The 24,496-nt window shown below is 42.5% G+C and overlaps 1 protein-coding gene and 1 long non-coding RNA gene across 2 annotated transcripts in view; both read left to right on the forward strand.

The window, feature by feature from the left end:
• ZNF385D (zinc finger protein 385D) overlaps positions 1 to 24,496 on the forward strand; it is a 921,658-nt gene that overhangs the window by 266,349 nt on the left and 630,813 nt on the right. The window lies entirely within an intron of this gene.
• On the forward strand, positions 1,406 to 24,054 carry LOC122432309. The gene is made up of 3 exons (XR_006266802.1): positions 1,406 to 1,626; positions 15,705 to 15,774; positions 23,829 to 24,054. It is a non-coding gene; the product is annotated as an uncharacterized LOC122432309 (long non-coding RNA).

A 24,496-nucleotide genomic window follows, 5' to 3' on the forward strand; every position in this document is an offset into this window, starting at 1 on the left:
CAACACTATCCCATCAAAACATGATTGGTGCTTGCCTAGGAGAATTACCCTATTGATACACTTGCATTAAGGATACATAACACTATTAAAGAAATTCATATGATAATCAACAATAGCTCTACTTTTTAATAGCTCTTAAAATTGTCCTTGAGTTACCATGCAAATTGCCACAAAATCTCTGACCCTCTGTCCTCATCTAATTAAATCTCCTATTGCACTTGGCTTAGAGAAAAAATCTTTTCCCACTCCCCTCTGACAAGATTAACCCTGCCTTGTCTGAAGACCCTGAAATGACCTCCCGTAAGACTCGGTGCTGAGTGTCCTCACCAGCCCTCTCTCCGTCCAGACCCACAACTGGGCTCAGACCCCCAGAGCCCCCTGGGATGAGTGCAGAGTGGGGCACCGGGGAGGTGCACTGCGCTCTAACGTGTCACAGCTGGGGTCCCCAGGAAGCCCATTCTGGGCTGGAGATTTGGTTACAGGAGGCTTCTTGGGGCCTGCCCTGAGGATGGCTAACTCTTGGGCAGAGGAAACGCTGGGTGGTTTTGCAGTCACAGCCAAGGCCTCAGCCTCCCGTGGGGCGCATGGGAGCTGGGACGCTCTTCAGAAGTGTCCTGATCTGGAGTCAGAGAGCTGGACATCTAAGCGAAACATGATGCTGGCTGCCCCAGAAAGGGGGCGTGGGGTCAGGGAGGGCAGTTTTCTTCAGCTGAGCCTAATCCCAGGAGAAGGTCGAGCTCAGGGCTGTTGGTGGTGGCTGGCCCAGCAGCTGGACACAGTTCCTTCAGCCTCGAAAGGGCATCTGAACATAGACTTGCCTACAGATACATGATCCTTCCACTACTATTTTCAGTCTGACCACTTTGAGGGACTGTATAAATGTTCATGGGCTTTAGTGGGCTTTCCAAATATTATACCCTTTTTACCTAGAAGTAGAAAGAATGTACATATGATGCAGGTTTTTTTTTTTTTTAATCATTGTGGACATATGATGTAAAATTTACATCATTGTGGAAATATGATGGACTGTTTAATCTTCACAGTAAATTAGTGTGGGAGATAATATCATTCTCATTATGTAGGCGAAAAAATGGAGGTTCAGAGAGGTTAAATAAATTATCCATAACTGCGTATCAGTAACTGCTTCAAGAATACCATCTTTTAGTGAAAAAACAGGTATATGTCTGTGTTAGTTATACATTGTTGGGTAAGAAGTCACCCCCAAACTGTGGATAAATAAAGTCATCTTCTCATGTCATTTTGTGTGGGTCGTGGGAGTGGCTTAGTTGGGTGATCCTGGTTCAGGGTTCCTCCCTGGCTTGGTGCTGAGACATTCAGGGACAGCGTGGAGGCTATTAATAGCATCATGACAACGGGAAAGGAGTGATGATAAATGGAGGGCAGTCACTGACAGGCTCGACCAGGGCTGGAGGACCCGCTCTGACCGTTGGCTGGCGGCCGCGCTTACTTGCACATGGACGCCCCCGAAGCGCCCCTTGTGATCTCGCCATGTGGCAGCTGCGAGGAGCCGGAGGAGCTGCAGGGTTTCCAGGGACCTGGTCTTGCGGGTCGCACACAGCACGTTAGGGGCAGGGGGGACGGACTGTGCTTTGGGGTGGGAGGCAGGTGAGTAACGGAGAGCTTGTAGACATCTTTTAAAACCACCATGACGTTAAATATGTTAAAGTAAATGTATACTTTATTTTCAAAATTTTCACCGCAAATCGGGCCCCTTATAATTGAACCTATTTTCTTATTTTCTATTGAAGTGTAGTTGATTTACAATATTATGCTAGTTTCTGATGTACAACCAAGTGATCCAGCTATACATAGAGTCTTTTCATGGTCTTTTCCATCATGGTTTATTATAGGATATTAAATACAGTTCTTTGTGCTATCCAGTAGGACCTTGTTGATTATCTGTTTTATATATAATGGTTTGCATCACTGACTCAATGGACATGAGTTTGGGTAAACTCCAGGTGTTGGTGATGGACAGGGAGGCCTGGCATGCTGCGGTTTATGGATTCACAAAGAGTCGGACACAACTGAACTGAACTGAAGTGTATCTCCTAATCCCAAGCTCTTAATTTATCCCTCCTCTGCCCCCTTCCCTCTTTGGTAACTATAAATTTATTCTTTATGTCCATTGGGTTACAAAGAGTCAGACACGACAGAAGCAACTTAGCACACACACTATATAAGCCAAGGGAGACTTGAGAACAAGAGAATGATGTGGCCTAATGCAGCGGTCCCCAACCTTTTTGGCCCCAGGGACCAGTTTCATGGGAGGCCATTTTTCCATGGACCAGGAGGTGGAGGCGGGATGCTTTCAGGATGATTCCCTTAAGTGTGCACGACCCAGGTCTCTTGCATGCAGACTTCATGGTAGGGTTTGTGCCCCTCTGAGAGTCCAGGGCCCCCCAGATCTGACGGATGGAGCTCGGGTGGTACGTGAGCAACGGGAGCAGCTGTCAGCTCGGATGAAACGTCACTCACTCACCCACCGCCTGCTGCGCCTCCCCTTCCTAACTGGCGACAGACCAGCTCCAGTCTGTGGACCAGGGATTGGAGACCCTGGTTTCATGTGTATTGAAACCAGACTCTAGCTTCTCTTTGGAGAATGAACTCTAGCTGGGTAGGAGGTCTAGCAGGACTCCCAGCTGGAAGATGGCTGCAGGCTACAGAGATGACAGTGTCTCAGAATCAGTGGGATCATGACAGCGGGTTGAGTGGTCAGACTGAGGTTTGTACTGGAGAGAAATAAAGGGTGAAGGGTAACCCGAGGCTCTGACCTCATGACATCATTCAGTTAATACAGAAATGACTGCCATTCTCTATAGTTTATGCTCACGGCTGGAATGTTTTCAGACACCGTGGTCTCCTTGAAGAAATTTCAGAAAACAGCACAAAGAACTGTATTTAATATCCTATAATAAACCATGATGGAAAAGACCATGAAAAGACTCTATGTATAGCTGGATCACTTGGTTGTACATCAGAAACTAGCATAATATTGTAAATCAACTACACTTCAATAGAAAATAAAATAGGTTCAATTATTTTGAGAAACCATTCTTTACAACTATCAAATTATTAAACTAACTTTTCCCATTACCCAAGCCTTAGCCACATTAATACTGCACTCATTGAATGGAAATCAATAAAGCCATTAAATACCCATGATTTTAGTTCATATAAATTTATATAAAACTATTTAATAAATATATCACTACTTAATTCTAATTTGGTATGAAGTGAAGTTTGTTATCAATGTTAAATTTCTTTTGATAGCTTTTTCTGTATTGTAGGAGCCAAAATAATGAAGCAATTAGAAGTGGACCTCAAAATGCTCTTCTTTAATTAACAGTCAGTCTTTTTGTAAACTTTCTCAAGTGGATAGCTTTTCTTACTAGATTTTCTCTTATTTTCTGATTGAACAGTACTAACCAAATACTAATCTACTGTTATGTTATGTATCTACCTTTAGTTTAAATATTCCAAACTTTATTTCATCATGCTCTAAGATCAGTAGTTTCCCTGGATGTTAAAATGTTTCAAATGAAAGTGAAATTCTTTGTTCAAATAAGTTTTCAAAATATAAATGAAGCTAAAACATGAAATTTCTTAGAATTTTCTAGAGTATGCAGCATATCACTGTGCATTTTCTCTGTCTGAGAGGAAATACAATTTACAAAATTAAAACTTATTGATCAAGTAATGGTTTAATTTTCCCTTTAGTAAAAGGCTTGCCTACCCTTTCCCCCTCAATAATATCACTCTATTTACTTAGTTATGGAATATAGAGTATATGTTAATAATAGAGTGAAGTTCTCTTTGAATTTAGTCAGTATCATTCACTTTTCCAATAAATATTTGTTGAACACTTATTATGGGTGTTTGTGGCCAGGGATATAGCAGTGAATGAACAACATTTACAACATCTATGATCTTGAGAATTTATAAATGGTCTCCAAATGGAGTCCCCATTCCTGTTGGAAGAGCAAAAGACCTTCCCAGAAACTGATCAGTGGTTTTTAGGGGCTGCAGCCCCAGATTGTCAGCTCTGTGCAAAACCATCTCTGAACTGACATCCCCGAGAAAAGGCTAGCAAATGGTTCTTGCCCAGCCCGCCCCCACAGCCCTCCCACAAAGGACATTTCTCTGGCTTTGCGCAAGAAAGGGACGCCATGACCTTTCTCTTACTTCAGTGCCTTGTTTGATGGAGGAAAGTCTTCCCAGCACCTACGGCAGGTTAATGCCCATGTTCAGAAAAAAAGCGCTTCTTTGGTGGCTCAGCTGGTAAAGAATCCACCTGCAATTCAGGAGACCTGCGTTCGATCCCTGGGTGGGGAAGATCCCCTGGAGGAGGGAGAGGCGACCCACTCGCGACCCACTCCAGTGTTCTGGCCTGGAGAATTCCCTGGACTGTATAGTCCACGGGGTCACAAAGAGTCGGACTTGACTGAGCAACTCTCACTTTCTCTTTCTTTTTAGAAAACAAACAGCCCTCAGCCCCTGGTTCCCGCTCACAGCCCCACTCGCACCTACACACCCCGTGTGTGTCTCATCTCCCTCTGTCCTTCCCTTCCTCCCGCCTTTCCCCTTCTCTTACGCACACGCACGCACGCACGCACACGCACGCACACGCACTCCTGTTACGTAAGCGAGACGTTCTGTTGTTGTTCATGAGCGTTCAGTGCTGGCTGGCAGGGCGGTCACCCCCGAGGAGCGCAGAGCGCGCTTGGAGACTGACTTCTGAGGCGTTCGCTCCTGAGCCACGGCAGCGAGTGACGTCCTGGCAGCTTGCCTGTCCCCTCGGTGAGGGGTCACATGGGTGTTCTTTTCCTTCTCCTTGAATTAGAGCTAGCAGGAGGTTTAGGAGCGATTAAGCTGAAACTCCTGTGGGCTCAACGATATTCCTGCAGATCCGCATCCCTGAAAGAGATGTTCTAAGGCAAGGGCTGGCCTTCAGGGGAGACACCGAACTTCCTGCCCTGGAGGTGGGCAGTGGTCCAGTGGTCGCCTGGCAACAGTCACCAGGCAACCCACAGGGCCTCAACCCAACGCACAAAGGAAAGGAGGCGTGAAGGTTACGATTTCAGGCTGGCTTTCGGAAGTTCATAAAACACACCACAGATGTGAAATAGGGTAGGTCTGCAATGAAATATTTTAAAACAAAGTGTTTAGAAATGTAAAGAAAACACATGGAACAGTCCCATTTGCCGTGTGTCGTCACTCAGATTGTTTCATGATGAGAACTCTCGGACGAGCGTGCAGGCCTGAGATACTATGGCAGCGCTCACCTGCTTCCCCCAGAAGCTCTCTGCCTCGGATGCCCCGGCCCGTCAGGGGTGGGACCACAGCCTCACTGCCTGGCACATCCATCATCCCACCCGGACAGGAGACCGCCGTCGGTCGTGTGGAGGGGAGGGAGCCAAACCGTTCTGCCAGGTCAGGAGTTCAGGAGAGTTGCTGCCTGAGTCTTGAGTCCTGAGGGCTCAGGTCACAGGGGACTGTTGATAATCCAAGGCAGCTGCTTGAAAGGCGCCTGTATCAGTTCTCCACCCATTTCTTATCCTTCAGTTAAGCCTCATGGACTCTTGTCTCTTTTTGAAATGAAAAGTGTGCAGTCTAATACAGTTTGTCTTGACTGACGAGAAAGTGGATGATACGGCGCCATAGGTTTAATTCTCAAAACATGGATTACAGGAATGTAAGAAAGCAGCTGTCTTTCAACCAAAGTACAGTTCTGTTCAGACTCCGTCAGCCCCTGTGGTGCTGTCTAAGGGTCCTGCATAATCCACGGTTGATTTTAGCTTGGTCTCCTCCCCTCCCCTGCCTTCCCTCTCTTCCTACCTTCCTTCGCCTTTTCATTCATTTTCAATTATACTGTTTGAGTGGAATAAACAAGAATATGGCCAAAATGCCAGGCTTGGCAGAGGGAAACCGTGAGGTTAATGCATTTTTTGTTCCACCAGTCTTAATTTCAGCTGATATAATGATTTGCCAATCTGGTGTTTCCAGGCTGTGGCGATTCGATAAGGTAAATTGGGTTTAAAAAATGCTTTGGAGCAATTTGCATTTGCTTTTAAGTAATGAAAGTGAAAGAGGAGAAAGTGAAAAAGTTGGCTTAAAGCTCAACATTCAGAAAACTAAGATCGTGGCATCTGGTCCCATCACTTCATGGGAAATAGATGGGGAAACAGTGGAAACAGTGTCAGTTTATTTTGGGGGGCTCCAAAATCACTGCAGATAGTGACTGCAGCCATGAAATTAAAAGATGCTTACTCCTTGGAAGCAAAGTTATGACCAACCTAGATAGCATATTAAAAAGCAGAGACATTACTTTGCCAACAAAGGTCCGTCTAGTCGAGGCTATGGTTTTTCCAGTGGTCATGTATGGATGTGAGAGTTGGACTGTGAAGAAAGCTGAGCACCGAAGAATTGATGCTTTTGAACTGTGGTGTTGGAGAAGACTCTTGAGAGTCCCTTGGACTGCAAGGAGATCCAACCTGTCCATCCTAAAGGAGATCAGTCCTGGGTGTTCATTGGGAGGACTGATGCTGAAGCTGAAACTCCAATACTTTGGCCACCTCATGCAAAGAGTTGACTTATTGGAAAAGACCCTGATGCTGGGGGGGATTGGGGGCAGGAGGAGAAGGGGATGACAAAGGATGAGATGGTTGGTTGGCATCACCGACTTGATGGACATGAGTTTGAATCAACTCCGGGAGTTGGTGATGGACAGGGAGGCCTGGCGTGCTGCGATTCATGGGGTCGCAAAGAGTCGGACACGACTGAGTGACTGAACTGAACTGAACTGAATGAGATGGTAGTATTAGTTGATATAATAAAAACAAAATACTGATTTTCCTATTCCAAGTCCTTTTCCAAAGCAGTTGATGATGTGGTCTAACATATCATTTTGAATGGTTTGCTGTGTCCCAGGAACAATGCTGGTCACTTGATTATGTGATTTACTGCATAGAAACTGTGAGATAGGTATTAATCCTATCTCATAAGCAGTAGGTGGGAAGAACATGTCTTTAAATGCTAAACACCGGGGGACATCCCTGGTGGTTCAGTGGTTGAGACGCCACACTTACTGCAGGAGGCCCAGTTTGGATCCCTGGGTTGGATTACAATCCCTCATGCCATGCCGTGTGGCCAAAACAACCAACCAACCAAGCCATTTTAAGTATGAAATACACACTGGATTTCAAAGTCTTGGCACCAAAAAAAAGTAAGACATTTTATGACTATTTTATAAAGATTCCATGTTGAAATGATACTGTTTTTGACATGTTGGGTAAAATGAAATTTGTAACTCGAGTTTAAAAAAGAAAGAATGAGCTTCAGTTGAGAGAATTTAATGAACCTGCCCAGTGTCATGCAGCTGATGAATGGCTTGGCTGGAATTCAGCCAGGTCTGTGTATCTCTGGGACTTCCCAGGTGGTGCTAAGGGTAAAGGACTTGCCTGCTAATGCAGCAGACATGAGAGACTCAGGTTCGATCCCTGGGTCAGGAAGATCCCCTGGAGGAGGGCAAGGCAACCCACTCCAGTGTTCCTGGAGAATCCCATGGACAGAGGAGCCTGCTGGGCTACAGTCAATAGGGTTGCCAGGAGTTGGACACGACTGAAGCAGCTTAGCCTGCATGCAGGCACACACACACTGTAAATGTCTAGAGCCTGAGATGTCACCACAAATACCTTGCCCAGCATCACACACCAAATACTCAGAGGTGGTTGGCTAAATTATTGGATTCAGTGCATCATTGCTCTGTGTTTTACTTCCCATCTCTGCCTCAGCTTCATGGTGAGTAGAGCAACCTTACTCGTTTGTCTTTCTGTCCTGAGTGGCTGTTTCCCACTCTGCCTGGGTCCCACCAGGAGACCCGTGGAGCTGGTCTGAATGGAGCCTGCAAGCTGTAGATGAGCCCAGCCAACCCACTGAGATGAGCTGATTCCCATCTATTCAAACGTGAGCTTGAGAAGGAAATGACAGCTATTGTACCCCCTGAGCTTGTGTGTGTGTGTGTGTGTATGTGTGTGTGTGTATGTGTGTGTTGTGTAGTTGATTTAGAATGTTGTGTTAGTTGCAGGTATAAGCAAAGTGAGTCAGTTATGTCTATCAATCTAGCTATATGTATAATCTATCTATCCTTTTTCAGATCCTTTTCCCTTATAGGTTATTCCAAAATATAAGTCCTTGTTGTTTATCTATTTTATATATAGCAGTGTCCCAAACTCCTAATTTTTCCTCCACTGCCTCCCCTTTGATGTGTTTTCTATGTCAGTGGGTCTGTTTCTGATTTGTATATACATTGTTTTCTTTCATTTTTTCAGATCCACATATCAGCAATATCATATGATGTTTGTCTTTGCTTGCTTCACTTTGTATGATAATCTCTAGGTCCATCCATGTTATGGCAGCTGGCATTATTTCATTCTTTTCACCAGCTGGATAATATTCCAATTGTATGTATATATCACATCTTCTTTTTAAAAAATGTTTATTCATTGAGTTATTTGGCTGAGTCAGGTCTTAGTTGCGGCTCGCAGGATCTTTCGTTGTAGCCCTCAGATGCCCTCGTTGCAGCAGGCAGACTGTCTAGTTACAGCAGGCAGATGCCCTAGTTGCAGCAGGTGGACTCTCTCGTCACAGCACGCAGGCTCAGTAATTGCATGGGTTTAGTTGCCACATTGCGTGTGGGATCTTAGTTCCCCAACCAGGGATTGAACCCACATCCCCTGCATTGCAAGGTAGATTCTTCACTACTGGAATATCAGGGGAGTCTCCCATATCTTCTTTATTCATTCAGTCCACTGAGTTTTCTTTGGTTTTGTACACAGCATTATCATGGCAAAACGTGACATGCTGTAGAACAGGAATTTGAATTAAGACTTTCAAAATGCACTGGCTAAATTTCGTCTGTAGATGTGAGCATTTGATTGTTTTGTTTTGGCCAGAATTTTTTAAACTTCATTCTAATCTGGATGGCCTCCAGAGGGCAGGTACCTTGCAGTGTACCATGGTTCCCAAAACTCAGACCAATTCTACCTGGGATGTATTTCCCCTACTTACGTTCTCATGTACGGGCCCTAGATGGAATTTCAGCTTGTGCTCTTTGCCATAGTCTGTAATGGAGAGCTCCTAAACTCACACCTCGTGTATTTTATCTCTCTTTATTGGAGTCAGAAAACTGGATACGCTGTGAAAGGAGGAAATAGTCACCATTTTGGGTTGTTTTTGTGTGGTTAATATAACAGTGTATTATATGATGGGCTTCACTGATAGCTCAGTTGGTAAAGAATCCACCTGCAATGTGGGAGACTCTGGTGTGATTCCTGGGTCAGGAAGATATGCTGGAGAAGGGATGGCTTACCCACTCCAGTATTCTTTGGCTTTCCTTGTGGCTCAGCTGGTAAAGAATCTGCCTGCAATGTGGGAGACCTGGGTTTCATCCCCTGGAGATCCCTTGGAGAAGGGAAAGGCTACCCACTTCCATATTGTGGCCTGGAGAATTCCATGGACTGTATAGTCCATGGGGTTGCAAAGAGTTGGAGAAATGCTCACAAGTTTGGGTTGTTTTTATGTAGTTTATATAAATGTATGTTATATTATACTATATTATATTACATTGTAATGAACTAATAGAATTTCTGGATTTTATATAGACATAGTTTATTAAATATATAATATTCAATAGAATAATAGAATTTTAGAATTAGATTTGACCCGAGAATTTGTCATTAAAATTTGCTTAGTTACTTGGAAAAATTATGTGGCTTATATCTATCTAATGATTTAATCAAAAGTCAGAAGTCTTACTAATGGCATAGAGAAATCAGGTGAACTGTTAATTTGTAGCCCAGTTATAACTTATACTTCAAATTCTTTAATTTTGTTTTCATGAGAATTAATATGAATTTTAGTAATTGTTCTTATCCCCCCAAAGTTTTATAATCTAATATATACTTATATTTCCCAATTACCTGTTGGATCTCATATAATATCATCTATTGTAAAATTTTCCTTAGTTCAACATTTCCTTTGTTTTTATGAGATAAGCCTTAAAACTTTTCCATAAAATAAATTACTTATCCCAGTAAAATTTAATTTAGAAAAGTACCTGTTATTGACTCTTTTACAACTGCTCCAAATAAAATTCTGACTTGAGGACAACTCAACTCTACCCATAACAAGTGGAATATAACTTGTCTTGAATGAATTAATCAACAGATGATGGATTTCTTCAGTATTAAAAGTAACTAATTCAGTAAATCTCAAGGTATTTGCCATTGCTTATGTGAATGAAAATGAGAGAAGAAAGCGTCACTGGAAGAAGAGCAGGAAATTGCTTTCCTTCCTTGGTAGTTCTCTGAGCAATGCAGATGGAAAGGTAGGGGGAAATGGCTGGGGTCGTCCATGTTGATTAAATGCCAGCAAACTACCTTAAAAGGAATTTGATTCAATCCACAGCATCCTTTTTATATGAACATATGTAGTAACGGACTGTCAAGGCATTCTTTTTTTTTAGAGAGTATCTCAATGGATTATTCTAGAACACAAAGATAGGAAAAATAGTCCTGAAAACATATGGTTAATGAAATGGCAGCAAAAGTGAGCAGTTTTAGAAAAGTTTTATCTGGTCTGCAAAAATGTGTTTTGGTGCTTTGAGTTGCAACCCAAGTGGATATTTTCCTTTGACTTTTTCCTCTTGGTGGCCATTTGTTTATTCCACTTAGCAGGTCCCCTGCTGCCCGCCCCACTGTTGGTTTGGTTGGAACAGTTGTGCTGAGCTACTATCATCAATTTTCCTCCCAGTCGAATCTGCCAAGGCTGACAATTATTATCCTAACAAGTGCTTGTTCAGTAATGTTCAGTCATTCAGATTGCCTTCCTCATTATTTTTCTTCCCTGGAGGCAGTTGATATGAACAGTCTCCAACTCTTCACCTGGGGCTCAGAGATAGAGAAATTTGTTTAGATCTCAGTGATAATTCTATCTCTGATTAATGGCAAAGAGATTTGAGTGTCATTTCTCAAAAGCAGTTGGGGTCTCAAGTGGACACATGCAGACAGCCTGGGTATGACTTCAGTGTCTCCAGGCTTCACTGGCTTGAGGGAAAGTTCTGGGAACCAAGATACAAGGGTGGGGGGAAATGGAGAAGCAGGATACTCTGAATAATTCTCAAAAGTGATTACAGCAGTTTCTATGTAAAAATCATTTTTAAATATCACCTCACCTCAGCAATAGAAATGATAATGAAACGTGTGGAGAACTTCCCACACTGTGTGCTGGCGTCTGAATGAGAAGTTTTTCGAAGAGTTCATCTCTGAATCTCTGAATAATTTTGGAGCAGCTAGAAATGGAGTGAAAATTGAAAAGAAGGTAGAAGCTTGTTGCATTCTCTTCCCAGGGTGACAGTGGAAGTGTTCCAAAAACCGGGGAAGATGAAATTTGGTTCTGTGTTCTGAATTGCATCTCCATCCCCATTTCTCAATAATCTCTCTCCTTTAATTATCTCCTTTTTCTCTACTAAAAGAGGTGTGTGTGTGTGTGTGTGTGTCTATACAATGTATTAAATCACACAAAACCAACAGTCTCTTTCCTAGTATTTCTTTTTTTTAAAAAAAAGTGAAGCCTTCATTTTATTTATTTTTTCCATTTATTTTTATTAGTTGGAGGCTAATTACTTTACAATATTGTAGTGGTTTTTGTCATACATTGACATGAATCAGCCATGGATTTACATGTATTTCCTGTCCCGATCCCCCCTCCCACCTCCCTTTCCACCCGATCCCTCTGGGTCTTCCCAGTGCACCAGGCCCGAGCGCTTGTCTCATGCATCCAACCTGGGCTGGTGATCTGTTTCACCCTAGATAATGTACATGTTTCAATGCTGTTCTCTCGAAACATCCCACCCTCGCCTTCTCCCACAGAATCCAAAAGTCTGTTCTGTACATCTGTGTCTCTTTTTCTGTTTTGCATATAGGGTTATCGTTACCATCTTTCTAAATTCCATATATATGCGTTAGTATACTGTATTGGTCTTTATCTTTCTGGCTTACTTCACTCTGTATAATGGGCTCCAGTTTCATCCATCTCATTAGAACTGATTCTTTCCTAGTATTTCTTTCCTTCCCTCTCAACTCCCCTCTCCCCCACCCCCCGCCCAATTTGGCATCACAATTCTAATCCCCTTTACAGTAAATCATGACAAAGAGCTTTCCACACTCAGCATGTCTTTCCATCATCACAAGGACTAGTTCAATTCCTCTCTGACTCTCATTCCTCACAGTTGGCCAATGCCTCTGTGTTTTATATTTTTAAAGACTATTTTTATTAGAGCAACTATAGGTTCATAGCAAAATTGAGAGGAAGTTATAGAGTTCCCAAATACTTCCTGCTCCTAGTATGCATTTGGAATGTATAACCCAAAAAGCTTTCTGCTTTGTCCCTTCTAAAATGAATGGCAGTGACTTCTGTTCTCTGAATGGTAGTCAGCCACAGTGGACTCCTTGGTTTGAAGCCTTGTTCTGCTCTGGGACACTGCAGACTACAGCATGTTAATAGAGTTAGGAAACTGGAGAACCACAGCCAACCCAGTTGTGAGAATCAGGATTTTAATTTAGTTCCTTGATTTGATGATTGCAAGCTCACATCTCTTGCATGATGTGGTGTTTTAAAAAAAATAGTGTTTGACCCAAGTCTGTGATCTTTCATAGACTCAGACAAGTCAAGTCTGAGACAGGAGAGTTCATTTTCATTCTGAAGCTATACAGATGTCTGGATGTTCCTTCTTAAATTGGGTCTTTATAGTAACTTCTAAGGATGCATATATTGACTTCTGGACAATGTCTTTTTTTAGTGAAAAGATTTAGACTTTTGATTCTTTACAAGAGTGAAGTTCTGGAAGACAAACTATGCCTCTTTATGGGCTTTTCCAGCAGAGAAATATTAACACATCACTGGGGTTTCATAGCAGTATTAAGAATTGGACCCGAATGACTCACGCTCAAGGAAATAGCTTGTTATGAAAGGATTACATAAACCTTTATAGTCTCTTTTCTGTAGAACAATAATTTAAGACCCTCAACTAACTCTATTTTAGTAACACAAAGAAAAACTTTTTTAAAAACTCTATCATGACTAGATAACAACCTTACTGTATTGCAAAGAAAGACACTCATGATGACTGCAGGTTAATAATAATGACGAATTTTTAACATAGATAGCATGGGAGACAGTAAGTACCCTGTGGACACTAACCATTTAATTCAGCAGCTCTAAAACGGATGGCCCATCCTCAGACAGAGAACTGAGGTTTGCAGTTGTTGTGTTGTTTAGTCGCCGAGTTGTGTCCAGCACTTTTTGTGGTCACATGGGCTGTAGCCTGCCAGGGTCCGTGGGGTTTCCCAGGCAAGAATACTGGAATAGGTTGTCATTGCCTTCTGCAGGGTATCTTGCTAACCCAGGGATAGAAACCACATTGCCTGCATTGGCAGGCGGATTATTTCCCACTGAACCGCTGGGGAAGCCCGAGGTTTTTAGCGAAGTAAATTGTCCACAGTCTCATGACCCTCAAACAGTGAAATATGAGTTTGGGTCCAGCCAGTGGGGTTCCTTATAGAATGCGCAAACTGGAAGTATCTAAGGCCAATTCTTGTTCAGTATTTTTACCCAATCCAATAAATCTTTTGCTAGTACCTCTGAGAGGTGGTGATCTAACCTCTACTTAACACCAGCAAATGTGGGAGACATGGAGTCATGTTTCTCCTATTTAAACATATTTCTATAAGAAACTGAAATACAGCTGAAAGTTTATATTTACTGCTTTTAATTCTGCCAGCAAAGACTATATTTTGTTTCCCACAAGGAATTCTTCAGTATTGGAAGACAGACATTTTAACCTCAAGGAAATGTTAATTTTCCCAGCTGAATATCCTGTTTCTTCAACCTTCCCACAAAGGTTATGGCTTCTCATTTATAAGTCTGAATTCAGTGGACATCTCCTTTTCAGTACTCTCATAACATGCGTGTTGAGCCCCTAAAATGATATTCTGGTCTCCTGCCAGGAACCCCCAGAGGCTAGATACAGTGAAGAGCCCAAGGACAAGGAAGCCAGCTGATGTGATCAGTGTGAATTAGTCTCCCAGTCTCAGAAAAGAGTGGGAAACTTGGAGGGAACTGGAGGAGCCAATGGAATATATCCAGCAAAAGCTCAATTCCTGAAACAGTATACTCTAGTAAATGCTTTTTAAAGCCAAAGTCATTTAGTAGTCTATTTAGTCTCCCTATGAATCTTGGAATATAATTACCTTAGATTTGAAGAAAAATTAACATAAGTCCCCTTTTCATGTTGTGTGTTAGGTTGAACCACATGAAAGCATACAGCTTACTGCCTGTGCTTTCATGGGATTCACAGTTATATGCTAAGCCTGACTGATGGGACTGGGATTCAAGGTATACTTTGAATTATAAAGGGGGCAGAGGGGGGGCGATTGGTTCCCTGGTGGCTCAGATGTAAAGAATATGCCTGCAATGCAGGAGACCTGGGTTCAGTGCTTGGCTGGGGAAGATGCTCTGGAGAAGAGAATGGCTACCCACTCCAGTATTTTTGCCTGGAAAATCCCGTGGACAGAGGAGCCTGGCACATTATATAGTCCACGGGGTTGCAAAGAGTTGGACATGACTGAGTGACTAACAGACTTTTGAACTAAAGGAGAATGATGGAAAATTTGCCTGGAATGGTAGACTGGAAACAGGTAGCTAAGGACAATGGATGCCATGATAAGAAGTTCTAAACTTAATATATACAAGTTAAGAAGCTTTTGGGGATGTTAAAACTAGGGTGTGATGCTATCAGGCCCAGTGTTAGGAAGGTGACATTTTCTGTGGTTAGCATTCCACCTGCCTCTGACAAAGTGAAAAGTGAAAGTAAAGTCGTTCAGTCGTGTCCGACTCTTTGCGACTCCATGGACTGTAGCCCACCAGGCTCCTCCATCCATGGGATTTTCCAGGCAAGAGTACTGGGGTGGGTTGCCATTTCCTTCTCCAGGGGATCTTCCCGACCCAAGGCTCGAACACAGGTTTCCCGCATTGCAGGCAGACGCTTTACCGTCTGAGCCACCAGGGAAGTTGCCTGCTTGTTACCTGTCTTATATTCTTTCTGTTGCTTGGGTTGTGGCCAAATAGAAAGCTTGTATTGTTATTAATCATTTTAGACAGCTCCATTCATGATTCACAGCAGTTGTATTGACATCCTTGGAGGTTTTTGGCTATGTTTGGCAATAGCTCTGCTCTTTGGTCCATTTCTGGCACATCTCCACGTTCTGCATAGGGATCTTCTATAATCATTTTGTTAGCATCATTGTGAGAGCCCAAAACCTCCATAGACCTCTACATAAATTGTGAGACATTGTTGAAATGAAAGATAAAATAATTTGATTATAATTTGGAGTCTTCATCCATAGGATCATGCCTGATCATATGTATTATAACTGTTGTTATGATAGAACCGATAATGATAATATCCGTCACTGCAGGGTACATTTAAGAAACATACTTAACTTTAGAGTCTTGGACATACATTTATTTGCTTAACGTGTTGGTATCTAATGACGCTAATCATTTATTAATAAGATATGAAGTTCTTAATGTCACAATATTAACTATTTCTTTTTCGGTTGCAGCCAAAAGAATTAGGATTAAATTCCCATGTATGGCTAGTTTCACCAAACTTTTGATTGATTAAGCTCTCAGGTAAGTAAATAAAAATGTGTTTGGAACCCTGCTTTAGTGGTATAAGATTCACTTCCGTCTCTAAATTATGATGATAATGACAACAATGACAACACTACTAACATCTGCTGATGTTAATTGTGCTCCCGGCTCCATTCCAGCTGATCTATGTGTCTTATCTCACTTAGTCCTTGAGAACAACTATGTGGAACAGGTGCTACCATTATCCCTGTTTCAATGATGAAGAAACTGAGGTGACGAGCAGTTGGGTAGCAAGTCCAAGGGCGGGCAGATAGGAAGGATTCGAAGGAAGGCTGTTAGATTCCAGGGATCATGAATGTAGCCAATAATTTATAAAGCCTCCCCAGTGATTCAAGAAGCCTACCACTGATGCAGTCTGTCTCATTTGGATGTTTGTATTCAGTTGAGAAAACATCTTTCGTGTGCATTAGTCATCCTGTTGTCTTTATACATCCCAGTTCAGCACTAGGCTATTGGTTGTTGTTTAGTAGCCAAGTCATGTCTGACTCTTTCATGACCCCATGAACTGTAGCGCACCAGGCTCCTCTGTCCTTGGGATTTCCCAGGCAAGAATACTGGAGCAGGTTGTCATTTCCTTCTTCAGGGAATCTTTCCAACCCAGGTATCAAACCCATATCTGCATTGGCAGGCAGATTCTTTACTGCTGAGCCAGTGGAGAAGTCCCTTGCTATTGGGTAGTGCTTAAGAAATCCAGGGAAATTCAACTCCCTATTCTATACACCCTGATGTTTGTAGCAGTACTACTTTTTTTTTTCTTTCTTATTCAAGTATTTCCCACTATTCCCTTCCCAGGGTTTGTGACTTTCTCACAATACTTGTGTCATCTGATATGATGTTCTTGCTTTTCCTCCTGGATCACTTCATATACAGAAGACTTGTTCCAGTGATTACTCTCATTGGACCCACACTTGGTGGTCTGAGTTTGCAGGATGCTTTAGAATGTAGTCTTTTGGTTGATTAACCATGCTCTGCTCTGGAGAAAAATGATTATTATCTGCATTCTTCTGTCGTTTATTCTTAAGAACAGTTGAGTACTTTCTCCTCCTACATCCATTCCCTTTTACTTCCGTGGTCCTCATTTGGTTCAGTTCCTAGGGTTTATCTGAATCCTTTTCTCTAACCCCTGAACACCACTGAATTTCATACGCGTTGTTTTACATGCTCAAGGTGGAGGCGAGGCTCGTGCCAGAATGTCCTTGTGGGCACCCTACATGGGCTGGCAGCGTATCTTTTTACTCCTCGGTGTCAAAGACTGGGGAAGTGGATCCGTTTTATCGGACTCTTTCATTTCTGCTTCTGCTCTCGTGGATCTCCCATGCCTTTTTGCTGGAACAGTTTGTGGTCGCTGTCTCTAGTCACCCATCCTTGAGCCGCCGGGATACTGCTGTCTCCACTGCCTGGGGCTCCTGACCGCTGCCGCAGAGCTCCTGGGTACGGATCCGCTTCCTTTAACTGCGAGGCGGCCTTCGTGTTGTTGCCTCCATTCTGAGCCTGAGCCACATAGATCAGTGGATCAGACTGATCCATGCAGATCCACGTAGATCCTAGACTGAGCCACAGTCTCTCGTTTCGCTCAGACGCCCATTGAGATACTCCTGGTGTACTGCTTCTTCACTGAAGACCCTTCGGTGAGGTGGGAGTTTGGAGGAATGCCTCCCTTAGGCTGATCCGGCCCCTTCTCTTCTTTCTCCTCTCCTTCTGCCACGTTTTCCCTTTTAGTGCAGCTTGTCAAAGACAGTGACTTCAGCAAATACTCGTGGCTTAGCCGGCAGTATTTCAAAACAAGGAAAACACTTTTAATACTTGTTTTAAAAATGCTGTTTTCCAGAAACCACTTTTTTATGCCTGTTTGGTCATGCTCTGGGTTTAAATGATAAGTAATCAGTTTTTCTCTTTAATTGAAAGGGTATTATGCTTGGCTTTAGTGCAGCATTTTGCTTAACAATCCAAATACCTTTTAAAAAATGAGGTAGAGAAATTTTGCTAGATGAGCGCTGGGAACAAAGCTAACAGTTCTGTGTCTCATGGGAATTTAAATGGCACTTCCTTGGCCCGATGAAGACCGGGTTGGGAAGTTTTGTCTGTTCTTCCAGTGTTTCTTCTTACTCTGCTAGTTGTTGTGAACCTGATAGCTTTTTAATGGAGACCAGGCTAAATGACATAAGTAACACACTTTATCCAGAGCACTTTCTGTTCACTATACAGTTCACTGATACCCAGATGTGGCTAACATTAAATTACTCAGTGTTCAGTGATTCTTCTTGCACATGCAGCAGTGTTATAAATCAGTAAATCTGCAGTGTTGACTTTACGTGCAAATCTTTTGGGTAACCTAAAAACAATGTAAAATGATTAAGTGGTACCATTTAAAAATCTTTCCTATGAAACATCTGTTTAAAAGTATTTGACACCTGAATCTTGAAATATTCTCATTCCAAAGAGTAAATTCAACACATCTCTGCACTTAGTCTAGGTATGTTCATTCTATTATCATATAGTTTTCTTTCTGCCAAGAAAATCAAATAAAACTTTAAAATGTGCAATATTTTATTGTCCTGATTATCACTTTTACCACATTTCATGCTACTTTTAAAAATATTTATTGATTTATTTTTGAATGAAAACATTTATGATAATTATAGTATTATTGAAAATAACATGCCAGTAAGATAGATGGTGTGCATTAGCATTCTGTGATACCACTTATGAGATCATTTGATAGCTCCAACATGTATTCATTTTTGTTGCACAATGTGTTAAGTTCATGATATATATTCAATGTTTTTATAGTACACTGTATTCAGTACAGTACTGAATACAGTACTGACTTCTTTCTTCCTCATTTTAAATGTCTTTCTGTCAATAAATTTTAACCATGTAAATTCCCTTTTTTGAGATTCAATTCATGATAATTATGATAGGAATTTAATGTATTACCGTGATAAAATGACCAACCGCCTGGTTTGTCCAGGACTGTTAGGTTCTCTGGGAGCAGGACTTTCAGTTTTAAAACTGGGATTACCTGCCCTAGGAAAATCATTTCAGTTTGTTTGGACTCAAACGTTTCCTAGGATGTAGCATTTTGGGTTAAAATTATGAAAGTTCTAGGTGAACCAGGATGACCAACAGCCCTACATCCTGATTATTACTCTAGTTTTAAGCTAGAGCATTTTTCATCATGAGTTCTTTCTATCAAAGTAAATATCAAAGGTAACCTGGTGTAACCTAATACAAACTGCTCAAATAAGTTTTTAGGGAAATTTTTTTTTTATGTTCTTAATTTTTGTTTTTAACTTCTGCTTGGTCACAAATTATTCAAGGATGTTATTCCTGGGTATAATCACTTAGCTTTCATGATGCTAGTCTTGTAGAGATTTCAGTTTGCCTTAGGCTGTCAGGGTGTGTTTCTCCCAGGGGAGTGACACTCTGAACTTTGACAGATAACATCACCTCTGCTTATCTGGGAAATGTGAAGTCTTAAAAAAAAAAAAACCAAACATAGTCCATCCATATTCCTCCCAGGATTTCAGTGCTTCCCTGTGTCTTCAACAGATCACACTGTTTTTCTCCCCCCCGGGACCTCACCATATGCAATTGCAGTATTTGGATTAGAACTAAATATTCTGGATTTCACCTCGGTTCTCGCCGCTTGGTGTGGGGGCTGAGAGCAAGCGTTTCAGGACTGGGTTGTGTAGCTCTAACGTTGCTCTTTTCTTTGCTAAACCACGGGACACTGAAAATGTTACCTCACCACTCCGTGCCTCCGTGTTAGTGAGCACAAGTTCACGTGTCTGACACATGGTGAAGCCAAGCCAACCTAGATGCTGGCGTTTGGGGCAGAGAACGTTTATTACAGGGCCTGACGAGACTGAACTCCTCAACGGGTTTCAGCGAAGCACTTTTACAGGCATGATGAGGGAGGGCAGGGTGAGTTGTTGCAGACTCCTGGGTGTGGGAGTCCTTCGTTCTTGTAGCTATCCACAGAGGTCACGTCATGATGTTCCTGTGAATCTCCAATAAGATGACTATTATTATCTGTTCTACAACTTTTTATCTTAATATAAAAGGTGGGTGGTTAGTCACCCAGAACCAGACTTTCTGGAGTGCAAAGTCAAGTGGGCCTTAAGAAGCACTGCTATTAATAAAGCTAGTGGATGCAATGAAATGCCAGCAGAACTATTCAAATCCCTAAAGGATGATGCCATCAAGGTTTTTCATTCATCATGTCAGCAAATGTGGAAGACCCAGCAGGGGCCACAGGACTGGAAAAGGTCAATCCTCATCCCAATTCCCAAGAAGGGTGGTACCAAAGAATGTGCTGACCATGGGATAATTGCACTCATCTCCCATGCTAAGAAGGTCACACTATGTGCTAGGCTTCAACATTACGCAAACCAAGAACTTCCAGGTGTCCAAGCTGAGTTTAGAAAAGGAAGAGGAACTAGAGAGCAAATTGCCAACATTCACTGGATCATAGAGAAAGCTAGGGGATTTCAGAAAAACATCCATCTCTGTTTCATTGACTACACTAACGCCTTTGGCTGTGTGGATCATGGCAAGCCGTGGAAAGCTCTTAAAGAGATGGAAATACCAGACCATCTTACCTGTCTCCTGAGAAACCTGTATGCGAATCAAGAAGCAACACTTAGAACCCATTATGGAACAACTGATTGGTTCAAGATCCAGAAAGGGGTGTCAGGGCTGTCTGCTGCCACCCTGTCTGTTTAATCTATATGCTGAACACATCATGAGAAATGCTGGGCAAAATGCTGGATGAATGACAAGCTGGAATCAAGATAGGCAGGAGAAACATCAACAACCTCAGATATGCAGATGATACCACTCTAATGACAGGAAGCAAAGAGGAACTAAAGAGCCTCTTGATGAGGGTGAAGGAGGAGAGTGAAAGAGCCGGCTTAAGATGAAATATTAAAAAACTAAGACCATGGCATCAGCCCCCTTACTCATGGCAGATAGAAGGGAAAAGGTGGAAGCAGTGACAGAGCTCCTCTTCTTGGGCTCAGAATCACTGCAGACAGTGGGCAGCCATGAAACCAGGAGATGATTGCTTCTTGGTATGAAAGTGATGACAAACCTAGACAGAGTGTTGAAGACCAGAGACACTACTCTGCCGACCAAGGTCCATATAGTCAAAGCTGCAGTCTTCCCAGTGGTCACGTACGGTTATGAGAGCTGGACAGTAAAGAAGGCAGAGCGCTGAAGAACTGATGCCTTTGAATTGTGGTGCTGGAGAAGACTCCTGAGAGTCTCTTGAACTGCAAGGAGATCAAACCAGTCACTCTTAAGGGAGATCAACCCCAAATATTCACTGGAGGGACTGATGCTGAAGCTGATGCTTCAGTATTTTGATCATCTGATTTGAACAGACAGCTCATTGGAAAATTCCCTGATGCTGGAAAAGATTGAGGACAGAAGGAGAAGAGGGCATCAGAGGATGAGATGGCTGGATCGCATCACCAAGGCATTGAACATGAACTTGGGCAAGCTTCGGGAGATGGTGAGGGACAGGGAGGCCTGGCATGCGAAAGTCCATGGGGTCGCAAAGAGCTGGACACAGCCAAGCAACTAGACAACAACAACAACATAAAAGGAAATGTGTTATACCTTTAAAGGTCAAGCCCTGAGAATAGGCTATCCTCTATATTTCAAGCTATAGGCAATATTATTTTGCAAAAGATGCCGGACCAGCGTGACTAAGCACAGGGAATAGAGCCCAAGAGTTAAAGTTCATGAAATAGGCCTAATGTGGAGTCAGGTTTCTTTTTCCCTGTTACATCTGGACTCTCAGATGCTTAACTAGTGTACTAATAGGATCTAAAATCATGGCATCCGGTCCCATGACTTCATGGCAAATAGATGGGGAAGCAATGGAAACAGTGGCAGACTTTCTTATCTTGGGCTCCAAAATCACTGCAGATGGTGACTGCAGCCATGAAATTAAAAGACGCTTGCTCCTTGGAAGAAAAGTTATGACCAACCTAGACAGCATATTAAAAAGCAGAGACAACTTTGTCAACAAAAGTCCGTCTAGTCAAGCCTATGGTTTTTCCAATAGTCATGTAATGATGTGAGAGTTGGACTATAAAGAAATCTGAGCACTGAAAAATTGATGCTTTTGAACTATGATGTTGGAGAAGACTCTTGAGAGTCCCTTGGACTGCAAGGAGATCCAACCAGTCCATCCTAAAGGAAATCAGTCCTGGGTGTTCATTGCAAGGAAGGATGCTGAAACTGAAACTCAATACTTTGGCCACCTGATGCAAAGAGCTGACTCGTTCCTGTTAGAAAAACGCCGCAGGAGGAAAAAAGCCGCCTCTAAGGACCGGTGGTAAAGGCCTTTATTGAGCGGTCGCTCTCGGGCAGAACTCCCGGGGGCGGGTGAGTGAGGAGACAAAGGGAGTCTGCGAGGTATGAGGGGTGGGGAGGGGTTTTATAGCCAGGGCCGGCGTCCAAGCCAGGTCTTTTCATATAAGGAAGAAAGCGCGGGCTACAGCGGCGGTCAGTGTCCGAGGGCTCCTGGTCGGTACCTGATTGGGCCAGGCTGCAGGGGGTCGGTCCCCAGAAGTTTAGCCAGCCTCCGGAATTTGCCTTGTGGCACTTTCCCGGGGCATGCCCCGACCTTTCAGTTCCCTGATTCTGGGAAAGATTGAGGGCAGGAGGAGAAGGGGATGACAGAGAATGAGATGGTTAGATGGCATCACCGACTCAATGGACATGGGTTTGGGTGGACTCTGGGCATTGGTGATGGACATGGAAGCCTGGAATGCTGCAGTCCATGGGGTCATAAAGAGTTGGACATGACTGAGCGACTGAACTGAACTGAACTGAACTGAACCACTTACCTGAGTGCTCTTACCTTCACCCCTGATTTTACTGTACTGGTTAATTTGGTACATCTTTGTTAAAAATCTAAGCATCTAGATCTAGGAAAATAATCTCTTTAATCAATTCTGATGAGTGCTTGGACCTTCCATGTACTCAGCTGCATGATGTTCTTCCAAGTTCTTACATAGGATTTTTGTTAAATTGTTCCTTTCAGCACTATGGATTCATATGACTTGCAGAATGTTGGTATCTAAGATGGAATAAAGTAATTTCTACTGAAATTTGGGCTTCCCAGGTGGCGCTAGTGGTAAAGAACTCATCTGCCAATGCAAGAGATGCAGGTTCGATTCCTGGGTTCAGAAGATCCCCTGGAGGAGGGCATGGCAACCCACTCCAGTATTCTTGCCTGAATAATCCCAAGGGCAGAGGGACCTGGTAGCCTACAGTCTGTGGGTTGCAAAGAGTTGATACCACTGTACCCATTTAGCACTAAAGAAATTCACCAAATCTGTAAGATGCATTTCTTAACTTTCAAACCATTTTTAGAATGTCTTTTGTTTATTTCAATCAACTTCTCTTCATTTGCCTTTGGCCTGAATCAGCTTTGTAATTTATCTAAACACACAAAAGGAAGAAACATTGTCAAAATGACTCCATTTTATTCTCAGTGAAAATGTGTTTTGATGCAAAACTTTAATTTGAAAGGAGAAATCAGATGTCATTTCTCAGTGTGATCCTTTTTAGTGTCTTTTGCCGCTGGGTTTTCAAATGTTAATATAAAAGTGACAAATGCATGATAGTAACATTGTGAGGAGGCTTCCTCCTGCCCTGATTTTGAGTTTAGAGCATATGGTCTGTAAGTCAGCCCCGCCACTCGGAGGCCCTGAGAGTCAGTGAGTCCAGGTGGTTCCTGCCCGGGCTCAGCTGCCACACTGGGTCCTCCTGTTCTCACTTTCCCCCATCCACACGGCCTCCTTCTGCTACTCCTCTGCCAGCGTTGTTCCAATTCAACCGTGTGAACTGCAAGTTTCATGATAGCGTGTCCTAGACAAAGCATGGGTAGGGAAGATAAAAACAAGAAAAGCCTCAGTGAGGGGAACCACCCTTATAGAATGGACTGAAATGCATGCCTTTTTGAGGCATGGTGGACTGTGCACTTTTATTTTATCTTTGTTTCTCTCCTCCAGGTTCCCTGTTCTTATCTTCAGCTCTTTGTCTCTTCCCTGATCCTCACAGTATGATGCTTTGTTGCCTCCCATATGAAAGAAGCTCACAAACCAGCCACAGTGGCCTTCTGACCCTTAAAAGTCATTCCCTTTCTTTTCCTGGTAACTATTTGGCCTGTGTTATTTGAGAGAACAGATGCTATTTCTGAATAAAAGAGCATGAATACAATTTTAAATGTTTTTGTTGCTATTTTTATTTTCCAGTTAGTTTTCAATTACTTTTTCATTCTTAAAAATAATCTACTACATAATGTTGAGTGTGCTTAATACTTATTATTTTCTTTTTAGAACCATAGATTTCTGATAAGGTCCAAGGTATGCTGTCTTAGTGTGCGTGTTGTTTATTTATTGATCTTAAGAACTTTTGATGTGTCATTTCTTTTTTTTTTTAATTGAATTTTTTGAGGTGGTTGTAGGTACAAAGAGCTGAGTTAGTATCATAGAGTGATGTGTTAATTTTTGATAATATTAGTTTTCTCTGAAGTTCTGAGAAGCTGAAAGTAAAAAGTTCATGCTGTAACCCCAAGTTGAGAAAATCAGAATTGGGGGAGGGGCTAGTTATAAAACCAGTATTGAAGTCAATAAATCACTACAGAATTGGGAGTGCAAAACTCAATAATTAATGTGTG

This window comes from Cervus canadensis, chromosome 31 (genome assembly GCF_019320065.1).
Source record: "Cervus canadensis isolate Bull #8, Minnesota chromosome 31, ASM1932006v1, whole genome shotgun sequence".
Taxonomy (NCBI): domain Eukaryota; kingdom Metazoa; phylum Chordata; class Mammalia; order Artiodactyla; family Cervidae; genus Cervus; species Cervus canadensis.